The sequence below is a fragment of the Lissotriton vulgaris genome, unplaced genomic scaffold (assembly GCF_964263255.1).
Source record: "Lissotriton vulgaris unplaced genomic scaffold, aLisVul1.2 SCAFFOLD_1038, whole genome shotgun sequence".
Taxonomy (NCBI): Eukaryota; Metazoa; Chordata; class Amphibia; order Caudata; family Salamandridae; genus Lissotriton; species Lissotriton vulgaris.
In genome coordinates, this window is record NW_028244376.1 from 173,083 (window position 1) to 185,508 (window position 12,426).

Consider the following 12,426-nt stretch of genomic DNA (forward strand, 5'->3'; position numbering starts at 1 on the left):
ATATTAGTCGGTGATGCGGGGATGAGCTAACCAAGCAAAGTCCAAATAATGTCTATTTAAAATACAAGTCTCTGTACCTCCTCCTCACGAGATGTCAAGGGAGTGGCCCGTCCCGTCCTCCTCAGGCCTCGGAGGGCCGCAGAGGGCCCGCCCTTTGCCCGGGCTTAGCCCCGCGCGCGTCCCGCGACGCGGGATGGGTGAAAGAGTTAAATAGGCTGAGGGTGGGGGCGCTAAGCAGTACGCTTTTGTATCAAGGTATTAATTTACACGGAGCCTGCGAGGGTTCTTCAAATAATCTTTCTTGCCACCTCTACGGTTCTCCAGCAGCAGTGATAGATCCAGTTTTTAGGCAGCTATCCATTGGTAGCTACATAATGTTGAGTGATCACAGCTGTTGTGGAATGATGCCAGGTATAGCCTATCTAGTTAGTGTGTCAGCCAGGGTCACTTGTTGTATGCAAGTATTGTTTCCAAAAAGCAAGACAGATGGGCAGTCATCGCTGTGGCCTTCACTGAACATCTCTTCTATACGAATTGATACTTTAAGCAGAATGAAAGCCATTCTTTTGCAAAAAACGGTGCCACTGACCTCGTCCAGAGAAACGTATGATCTGCAAGTCGCAAGGCTTCTGCGGGGATACATGCCCTATTATCAACAAACTGTCCAATACATTTCGCAGAAATTTTAGGTCGTATTTTAAACATGTCTGATACGAGTGGTATTGTACATGTATTTACAACAGTTTTTTCGGGACTGTTAGCACCCTTTGAAGCAGTCCTAGGCATTCCTCCAAACTTCGTGCACTCTGTGTTCGGCGGTCTGCCTCTCATTTTGGGACTCGTAGCAGGGATACTGTTTTTATTTCTTCTGCTCCGATATGAAAAGTCAGTCACCAGCGATACCCAGACTACCATGGAGAACACTCTCCTAGCCATGCGGTACCGTGACAGAATTACTCAGATTCTTGGCTTGGCTCGTTTAAGAGATCTGAATACCACATGGTTCCTTTCATTTAGACCAATCTGGCAAGATTGCATCTTATCTGTTCTACGATGCCTGCTTTGCGGAGAAGAATGCGTGTTGGACGTTTGTCTTACACTTCCATCAGCACTGCCAACGGATGTTGACACTTTGCTAGGTTCGGTAACGGCTCATGCATCGTGTTGCCCCCAACGGCTGCCAGTCCTGATGACGGCATTCTTTGAGATCTCACCGGCACTTCCAGCTAATGATGGGGTACGTAGAACAACAGGCACACAGGTACCATCTACTGCGAACGTTGCTAATGCGAATGCCGCTGACGGCGATGCTACTCATCTGTGCACAATTGATCTACTTAATGAAGTAGTTCCACTTTCACCTTCTGTGGTAGACGATTTCTTTGCCAGCTTAGACAATTTGATGTTTTCTCCTGACACCGAGAATAACTTTTGAAATTAGCCCACAGCGTTCCATGAATTCTGAATTCGACCTTCGCTTGTCAAAACAAAACTTCTAATTCTGGAACTCTATTTTTTCTACTTTTTGATAAGACTTTTTTCCTAAATTGAACTTTTTTCTGGCACTAAGTAATCTGCTTAAAGTAGAACCATTCTTAGAGAACAAGAAATTCTTTTTGAACACTTTCTAGAGACAATATTGGGCCTTGTCCTCCAAAATAATAATAGTTTATATATTCTGCTATGGAATGGTCTCGAATTTTTTCTTCTGTAAACATAGAGACATTCATAAATGTCATTTTTGATTATTTCATATAGCATTGCCACTGTCGTTGAAGATGCTTTGAATGACAACTATCGCTTTTAAAATGCGTACAGTGCAAATACTCATTTATGTGTACAACCATTTTGGAATACATTTTATGTATTTTGGGTGGGATTGTGAACGCATTCTTTAGTTATGTTTTAGATGCTTATAGGTTTAGTAATATCGAAAATAAAACGTGGAGTGGGTGTTGTATAGCATTTTAGGACCCTAGTGTAATTGTCCCAATTCATGCCCTTATATAGGTATAAAGAAACGTATCCTTATATAGGCATAGAAATCATAACCATATTAAGACATAGCTCATGCAGTCCTAATCCGGCATGGCTACTTCCACTAGTTCCAAAAATCTACAACGATTTCTTGGAAAAACCCGCCTTCAGCAGTCAGGGACTTCCCCCTGCTTGAATATTGATTTGTCCAAGAACTCATGGAGTTTTCAATGAACTGAGACTCTTTGATGACGTTATTATGTCCAACCTTACGTCAAACTCAGCACCTTCAAGGTATAAATATGCCCACACTTGCCCAAGCAAACACACAGTGGTTTGGAGCAGTTCGACTATCTACCCGCCCGACGCATCTCGCTGCAGCAAGTGCCGAAGGAAGCCAACCCTCCAGCAGACGCACTGAGAGAGACGCTGTATTTTCTCCTGCCGAGAAATTCAACTCCAGTGTTTTTAAGCTACCATTGTGGGTTGTTGGGAAATCGAGTCCTGAGAGAGAGATACCAGACCTCCTTCATTTTAAAACCAAGATACGGAGCTGATTAGACCCTTAGAGAATTTTTGGATAGATTCTTGGCAAAGAATACTGAAACTAAGTTACACCTCACTTACTTCTTCCCTTATACTAGACCTATGTTAGGTACACCGGGGTAGGCGTATTTTAGAAGCAACAGTTGAGTACTTTTTTAGTCTTAATTTATTAATGTAGGTATTCTATGTATTTTATGGCTTAGAAACCATATCATGCTTTTACAGTATTATTTTATAATACTCTTCATACTGTATGCATTGTACTTTGCAACCAGTATTACGATTGTAGCAGTTCATTTCTTCTGCATGAGAAAGAAGACTGTTCAATAAATAATTTTATTGAAAACGCCTGCCTCTCTATTTCTCTGCACCTCTGGTGAAACGAAGCATGCACCATTGACTGAGTAAAATAACTATCTATTGTATCCGTGACTCTAGAGATACATTTCTTATTCTTCAGAAACAAAATTGTCATGTTTATGCGGTTATCAAAAGCTAATCCCTTCTTGTGTATTCAAGAGAAAGTTTCTAGTGATCTCTGAGCTAGCTGGCACTCACAATTAAGTCTAATATATTCGATAGACACCTAGTAGACATAAGTCCTACTTCAGAACTATAGGATTTGTTATTCCAATGCGCAGAGCCTATTGGGAATATAGGAACTACCCTACAATATGTTTGAATAAGAATTTTCTACGACCACTGTTTTCTTTTCGGATCGGTACCCAGGTCCTTTGACACATACTGGGTCACCCTATTGATTATAATGCCAGTTTCGATCTAAGGTGGGCATCAGCAACAGTCTTCAGTTTTAAGTAATCAGTGGAGAGCCCGACCACCCTCTCATTGACAACAAGAGGCCAGCAACAGGAAGGAAGTTGGTTTGCTACTGGTAGGCGGGCGACAGAGAAGAGGAGTGCTACCTCAAAGGCCTATTTCTCTTAACTGAGTAACAGTGAGGACCTTCTGATCTCCAAGTTGGCTGGGGTTGGAGGCGAATGAGGAAAAAATATATATGTAAAAAAAAAGAAAAACAAAAGAAATACAATTATAGACCTGGTGTAATTTAAAACAGTTCGCAATGACTTCCATTCTTTGTCTTGCCAAATTTAGTCAAACGGGCCACTTGTTGGTAATTTATAAAATCTTCCTCAACCAAGTTCTTTGAGTCATTTCTTATGCTTCCAGGGTTATAAAAGAGCTCTGAATATACCAGTCTGGTAAACGCTCTCTTTACATATGCCAGCCATGGTATATCAGCTATATTATCTAATATTAAGCAGATGGTAATAAACATTCTTGAGAGCCTTGCTTCGGTTGTTCCCCAAATCTTCAGCCATAAAAGGAGAGGGTTGAGCTTGATTTTATAAAATTGTTTAGTAAGGGAGGCATCCTCTATGTTGAAAGTGGAAATTATTTCTTCCTAGCTATGAGGCAGAATGCTATACGGGTCTGATTCACAAATGTGAACTTTACAAATTTCGGTACTCACAAAGGGCATTTACAAGTAGTAAAGTTATACTTTCAGTTTAACTCAAGTTTTGGTCTTAAGTTTCACTGAGAATAGACATTTGGGGGTCGATTCCGATCCTGGAAAAAAACCGTCCATACGATTCGTAAACATGCCGTACGACCTGACGAGGACGATCCGGACCGGGGTATGAGGATGCGATTCGTCCGGTCCATGTCAGGTAAGGGCGATTCGTACGGAAAAGCACACAATCACATACACACCGTACGGTCCGTACACCCCATGATCGCGGGGTACAGTGCGTACCCCTGCGATCAAGGGGTGTACGCACCGTACCCCTGCAATCATAGGGTGTACGCACCGTACACCCAGCGAACATGGGGTACGGTGCGTACACCCCATGATCGCAGGGGTACTCACCGTACGCACCGTACCCGGGGTGGGGCATTCGTACCTGTTTCAGAGCAAACTCTGTTTTTACGGCTGTTTTCAGCTCCCGTAGAAAAAGGGTCGTACGGTGCGTACCCGACACGTATCGTACTTGCTGGGTCGGAAAAAACAGCCGCGAACCATACAGATGTCGCGTACAGCGGGTTCCGAGGGAGATTTGTATGGGGATTTGATTCGTACGGAGTCCAGCTCCTGGTACGAATCGTACTTCGTCCTACGTACGGGAGACATTGCAGGGTACGGGAAAAACGCTCCGAACGTCTATTCGGATCGATTTTTCCAGAATCGGAATCGACCCCTTGGTCTCAGTTAAACTTAAGACCGAAACTTAAGTTAAACTGAGATAAAGGTCTAAGTTTACTAATTGTAAATGCTCTTTGTGAATACCGAAAGTCGTAAAGTTTGTCTTTTGGCTCAGTTTACCTTTGTGAATTGGGCTCTATATCTTGGGTGAAGTCTCACCTCTGGTACTTACGGACTGGGACAATGTAAGGATGACAGGACTAACGTTTGCCAGTAACTGGGCCATCACTCAGTTTCCAGTGAAAATAAATAGTGGCCTTTAACAGGCACTGTTACTCAGCTCATGTTCACAGTGTGCAGGACTGTTCAGGAGTCAAATGACCCAGGCAGCTCTATGCCACCTCTTAGGCTCTGGACCTTCACCATAATAAGACAAGCAAGCAGGGGGAAAGCAAATAGGTCTGGGTTTTCTGTTTCTTTGTTGATTGATTCGTTAGCCTGTGTGTGTTTTTAGTGTTGAAGGGTAAGCGGGCCCATGCTATATGTTGTGAATGGGCAGAAAAGTGTGTATACGAGTGATTGCATGGATACATTGATGGTTGAGTGCATGAACAGGTGCAGAAACGGTTGAGTGAGTGCACAAATGGGTGGCTTCATGGCCAAATTCAAAGTGAATACGTTCTAAATTACATTAATGCAGAAACATTTGTAGATCCCAAGTAAAGATTCTTTTTTCCAAGACCGATATTTAAATAGGACAAAGCACCAGAGGCTTTAAAACATTTGAACCAAAGGAGGTCTCACAATATAAAACCCAAAGTTCTCTCATTTAATAATTTTCAGTCGACTGCGGAGGCAAGCTGGAAGTGACGGTTAAAAATGGTGGCCTCTAAGCATTCCCAGCTTTGATGTGTGTGGCACGGCCAGTTGCGACTGGCCTACAGGAAGTGGTAGGTGCTGAACATGGGTGGTATCCCTGCATATCACGTTCATAGCCTATGTTGGGTCGATGGATCAGCAGAAGGCAAGCCTGTCTGAGCCTTAATACACATACAAAATATGCAGATCAAAAATAGGAGCATTGCATGCTTTCCTCATGCCCCTGCCCCACACTGATGCAGTATGTCTATAGTGCAAAACTGGTAGGATGTTGTGAAACACAGCACGCGGCCTTACAAGCGGTGCTATTTAGAGACCTAGTGTAAGCCGTCGTACCCTGTTTGATGGGTGTGGAGGAGTAAGTTCTTTCAGATCGACTGGAAACAGTAGGTGCAGACGGCTCGGCATGTAACACTCTCCACCTTCAAGGATGCCTGGGGTGGGGCATATGGTCAGACAAGGACCACAGGTAGCTTTGAGTGACAACACTGGGCTTCGGGATGTTTTTTTAAATTTTTTTATTTTATTTCAAAGACCTTTATTGTACCAACACAAATTACCACAGCACAATGCCTACAACCCCATGGGCCGGCTGCTTTCAATGAAACATGTAATTTGTTCTTATAAATATACACAGCCAACATGCCGATAACCCGGAGGCCCGGCGGCAGTATTCAATAGCTGACTCTTCTAATCACTGTAGCGTGGTACATATTAGTCCAAGGTCCATGAAGCGTTTTTAAAACATAGTAACGGTAAACGTACACCTGGGGTATGATTTTCCCACAATTATCATGCTACACATATTCATGTGGATGCCGTAATCTTGCCAGTTCAGATACATGTAGTTACATACATAGCAGGTCCAGAGAAATAGCAACGCTCTAGAACAGTACAGCCCCTCGTTTGACCTGTCACAGTTATGATATATCAATAAGGATGACAGATCCAGGGGATACTCAAGCACAGGATCCCTGCAGAACTCAACCCTATGCCGTTATGTTCAGCATTCATGGGGCTCACTGGGGCCTCTCTATTTGATCCTCCTCTCCTATATCCAATTCTGTATCCGCTCCTCCCTGACTCCCATCATCAAAAGACTGCGCAGTGGCTAGCAAGTACTCTCTTAGTGGATTCCATATGTCCCTAGCCCTGCTGTTCAGTGGTTGTGTATCAGCATATACCGTGTGCTGCTCCTGACAGTATACGAAATCAGTCAGCCATTCCTTAAATTTCGGGGCGCGACCCCTCCCCCACCTGCATGCAACCCTCCGCTTCGCTAGCAAAAGTGCAACGTTAACAAAATTCCTGTTCGATTTGGGTATCTGCATAGTATATCCCAGTAGCATAGTAAGTGGATCTTTTTCAATCGTATCACCCACCATAGCCTGTAGTGCCGTGTGTACCTGAGTCCAGTATTCAAACACCCCCGGACATACCCATGCCAAGTGTAGGAAACCTGCACCCTCCGAGTTGCACCGCTCACATCTGTCATTATCCGATAGGTTGAACCTCATTTTTTTTTCGGGTGTATAATACATTTTTTGCAAAAACTTATAGTGGATAATCCGCAGTCTGCAGCTGGCCGATATCTGGGAAGTGAGATCACAGCAATATGTCCACTGTGCCTCAGTGATATCCCTGCCAATATCAGTACACCAGGGCCTGAGTGCCCCACACTCTCCCCTCTCACATTGCTCTCGAATGCTACGGTATAGGTAAGAAACCAGATGTCTTCCATCCGTAGATGTAAGCAGAACTTGCAATGGAAGTACCGTTTCAGGTTCCTCTGGAAACTGCGGTAGAACAGTCCTCAGTCCCTGCCGTAGCCGGACATAATAGAATATTTCCAGTGGTGTAGGTTGACAGCCGTGAAGCAGTTGTTCACGTGTTTTGAACTTACCATTCTCGAACAAGTTGCCCCAGGTGAAAATTTTCAGCTTAGTACACATCACTTGGAATCCCCTTTCCTGCAATAGGGAGAGACCTGGATGATAAACCAGTGGCAGAACCGGTGCATACAGAAAGGTAGCTGGTAGCTGGTGTAGTATGCGCCGCCACGCATCAACCGTGCATGTCACCGTGGTATCCGGTGTCTCTATTGCATTTACTGGGCCATGAATAATGCCCCTCAGCAGGAGAGGTCTGGCTATCCAGTCCTCCACAGCCAGTTGTGGCATAAATGGAGTAGGTGTAAACCAATGGTAGGCAAAATGTGCTTGAGCGCTCAAGTAGTAAACCAAAAAATCAGGGACATCAAATCCCCCGCTTATGTAAGGTTGAGTGATGATCGACCATGCCAATCTGGGTTGCTTGCCAGCCCAAAACAGTCGCAACAGTTCCGAACGTAGTGTTTTAAAAAAAAATGCACCTGGATAATACGGGATATTCTGAAACAAGTATAAAAAACGAGGTAAGACCACCATTTTAATTAGTGAAGCCCTACCAGCCATGGTGAAAGGCAAAGATATCCACCTTGTAACATCCTCCGTCAGTTTAGTGATGGCAGTGCCATAATTCAGTCTCAGTGTCTCCTCCCTTACAGTCGATATCCGAATCCCTAAATACCTTAGGTCAGAGTCACACCATTCCAGTGGGTAATACAATGCGAATCGGCCCACTGCAGGGGTCAGGGGAAAAAACTGTGACTTCCTCCAGTTTATTTGTATGCCAGATAGTCGACCGAACACCAAAAATTCCCTAAGTAATGAGTTGAGGTTAGCCTGTTGATCTACTACATATAGCGTTAAATCGTCGGCATAGAGTGAAATGTCTATCTGCCGCTGAAAACACTTAAATGCGCTTTGTTTGTGCAGTTGTCGGATACGACATGCTAAGGGCTCAATCGCCATCGCGAATATTAGCGGGGATAACAGACACCCCTGTCTGGTGCCTCTGGTGAGGGAAATCGGGTCAGACAGTTCGCCATTAATGAGCACTCTTGCCATTGGATCCGTATAAAGTAGCTTTATCCATGCCACGAATATTTTAGGGAACCCCATCCTGTGTAACACGGTAAACAGGTAGCTCCATTCGACCGAATCAAATGCTTTCGTCGCATCAAGGAATATGGCGGCCACAGGGAGGTCTGGCGTTATCGGTTGGATCAGAGAGAAAAGAGTACGCAAATTACTGGCCGTGGATCGTCCTGGAACAAACCCTGCTTGATCCGGGTCATAAGCAAGGAGAGCCTAGTAGCTAGTACTTTCGCCAGTATCTTTGCGTCACAGTTTATTAATGAAAGTGGTCTATACGAGTCGCAGTCATCGGGCTCCTTACCTGGCTTCAACAAAGAAGTGATTACCACCTCCCTCATCGATCTCGACAATATGCCCACCTCCAAAGACTCCTCAAAGACCTCCTTCAAGACCGGGGCCATTATATCAATGTAACATTTATAAAATTCCCCCGGCAGACCATCCGATCCAGTCGCCTTGCCATTATTCAGGGACATAATTGCATCACGTATTTCATCAAGCTCGAGTGGGGCCCCAAGGAACTGCCTATGAGTGTCACTCAGCCAACATAGGACTACATCGTCCAGGAAGCTCCCAAATTGAATCTCCCCAGCCTGTTGCGTGGCATATAACCTCTCATAATGTGTTGTGAATAGGCCTAGTATACCCTTCGACTCCCGACCTATTCCACCCTCCGGTGTGCGCACTTCCAGTACGTGTGTGTTGTATCGTGGTGGTCTAGTGACTTCTGCCAATGCTCGACCAGGCCTTTCTCCCTCACAGTATCGTCGTGCCCGCCAATGTTTGCCCCTAAACTTAGCCTCCCTATCAGCTTCTTCCTCATACTGCGTGAGCCTGTCTGTAAATTCCTTATGTATGGGACCCATCGGTTCCCGAGTCATCCTAGATTCCAACCCCTTCAATTCTTTCTCTAATTTCTCAAGCGTTCCTCGAATCTCCTTCAGTACCCCAAAGCTCTTTGAGATGTAATAGCCTCTGACTGTCACCTTGAACGCCTCCCAGATGGTTTCTACACTATCTACCGATCGGCGATTGAGTGGAAAAAAATCTGCAATTTCCTCCCCCAACTCCGTTTTAAACTGTGCATCCAGAAGGGATGTATGACGTTACAACGCATGCTTTTACCATGCATGCTGTTACAACACCAGTTTTACAACGCAAACCTTTACAACGCATAGTGCTTTGGGGTGCTGGATAGTGAATAGTTTAATTTACTATTCCAACTCCAGTCCCCGTGGACACTAGCGAAGGTGTTGGATAGTAAATTAAATCTATTCCCTATCCTAGAGCGCCCCTCAGCGCAATGCGTTGTAATGGTTTTCATTGTAAAACCTGCGTTGTAATAGCACTGCGTTGTAAAAGGTTTGTTGTAAAGGATGTTTCCCTCCAGAAGTGCCGTGGGTTGCATACGCCACGCCGGTGCGGCTATATCAAATCCCGGGATCGATATCTGCACCAGTACCGGGCAATGGTCCGAGTAGGACGGTGGTAAGTGAGTAACTCTGCCCAAATTAACCCCCAATCCCCGAGACAGGAGACAGTAGTCAAGTCTGGCCCATGTGTTGGCGTGTGTGGTAAAATGTGTTCCCTCCCGAAGCCCAGTATGTACAAACCTCCAGCTATCTATGAGTCCCCCTTCTTCCAATATACCCTCCAATGCATCCCTGGCTCGCCTATTATATTGAGGGCTTCCATCAGACCTGTCTAAACCAGAGGCCATTGCAACATTAAAGTCTCCTCCCCATAGAAGATGCATCGACCCAATGTCCAGTATTTTTCCCCATAGCTGCGTGAAAAATTCAGGCGAATCTATGTTAGGACCATAACAATTTACAATTGTGACTGTGTCAGTACCTAGCCTGCCCCACAATATGACAAATCTCCCTTCTGTATCCGTATGCTCACCCAGTTTCACAAAAGGCACAGTCTTTTTAATTAAGATTGCAGTGCCCCTGGCATATGCGGAATATGAAGAAAAACTTCTGACCGCTGCCCACCTGCCATCAAAGGTAGAAGTAGTGCGTGGGCTCAGATGTGTTTCCTGCAATAATACGATTTGTACATGATGCCGCTCCAGATAAGCCACCACCTTCCTGCCCTTTCTGGCGTCATTTAACCCCCTCACATTCCAGGACAAAACCGAGAGTTTCGTCATGCGTTCAGTATCTGCCATCTCTCAACAAATCCCAAAATCTGAACAGCCATATATTGCAGAGCATTGTACTTTTCACATGAACCCGCATTCGTATCAACATTGGCCCCAGCAACCAGAGTAACGTACATTCATGATTGTGCAACACAGCATTCCAATGTGCTCCCCACTCCACCCCCCTCTGTAGGAAAAAAACCCTAACCATCCCAAACTACCCTTCCCCCTCAATGAACTCCTAATTGCATGCTCTTCTTCTAGCATTTCAAACCCTCCCCACTTCCACTGAATCAAACCCCAACGTGCCACCCATGTACCCTCCCCATCCCTCCCACAATTGCCCCGAGAACTAGGGCTAGTGCATCCCCCACTCAACAAAGAAACTTGTGGGTATTTCACTTCAGGGACCATTTCTAGGTGGAATCACTAATCCCCCTCACTTTAGCCAAAACCACAATGTGACTTGTAGTTCGGTCCAGTGACCCTGAGGGGCATCCAGCGCTACAAACATAGGCAACTTGGGTACCGCATCAGCAAGCACTACTGCCAACAGTCAATATAAAAAGGATAAAGAAGCAACAAAGAATGTGGGGCCCACAAAAATACCTGTGCACCCCAATACTCATATATGTGGGTGAGAATCAGACATTAGTGCTCCAGTGCAATCTCTTTTTTTTCGGCCAGTAACCTCATTTTTATACGTCCTGTCCCATACTCATATACAGAGAACACCAGTCACTATGTGTGGCCAATGTCCTCCAACTAACTGTTTATCTTCCTCCATCTCCTCGTGCAGTGGATCCGGAACTTCCTCCGCCCCCTCAGCTTTCCTGTTTGCACGCCTGTACTGTTTAATGAAATCTTCTACCTGCTGAGGGTTTGAGAACATTTTTTGTCGACCCTGGTATGTGACCCTCAGTCGAGCCGGGTATTGTAATGCGTAGTCCACTTGCAAATTCCGCAGCTTGGCTTTCACAGCCAGAAACTTCCTCCGCTCCTCCTGTACCATCGGCGTGAAATCTGGGTATATGGTAAAGGAATTGCCATTGTATGTGAGTGATTTCGCATTGCGGGCCGCACACAAGGCCGCATCTCTATCCCTATAATTCAGTAGCCAAGCGATGATAGGGCTAGGAGGTGCACCTGGTTTTGGTTTAGGGCCCAAGGATCGATGCGCTCTTTCCACTATAAATTGCGGAGAAAAAACTTCTGAGCCAATCGCCGCCAAGAACATCTTCTCTACATATTCCTCCATCTTGCCCACATTGGTTGTCTCTGGAAGGCCTACGATGCATACGTTATTACGTCTACTTCTCGCTTCCAAATCCTCGTTCTTGGACGCAATAACCCGCAGTAGGTTGTCCATTCTGGAGAGCTGTGCGGTGTGACGCGTAGTAGTGTCCCCCGAGTCCGAGATTCGCTGTTCCGCTTCTTTTAGACGGTTCTCGTGGGCATCCAATTTATGCACTACTGCATCCATATGCGACGATATTCTATCAACCTTGTCAGCAATCGTCGCAAATCCTTGACGCATCACTCTCAGAACTTCTTGCAGGTTGCCCCCCGGCGAGGAAGCAATATAAAATATATAAAAAAAAGCAGTGAAAACACTATAATAAAAGTAAATCTGCACAGTTTATTAGCATACACTATATTTTGCCATTTCCAGCTTCGTTTGCCAGCACGCGGGACGCTTTTGCTTGAGCGCCGATAGAGAGTGCACGCTGGTAAAG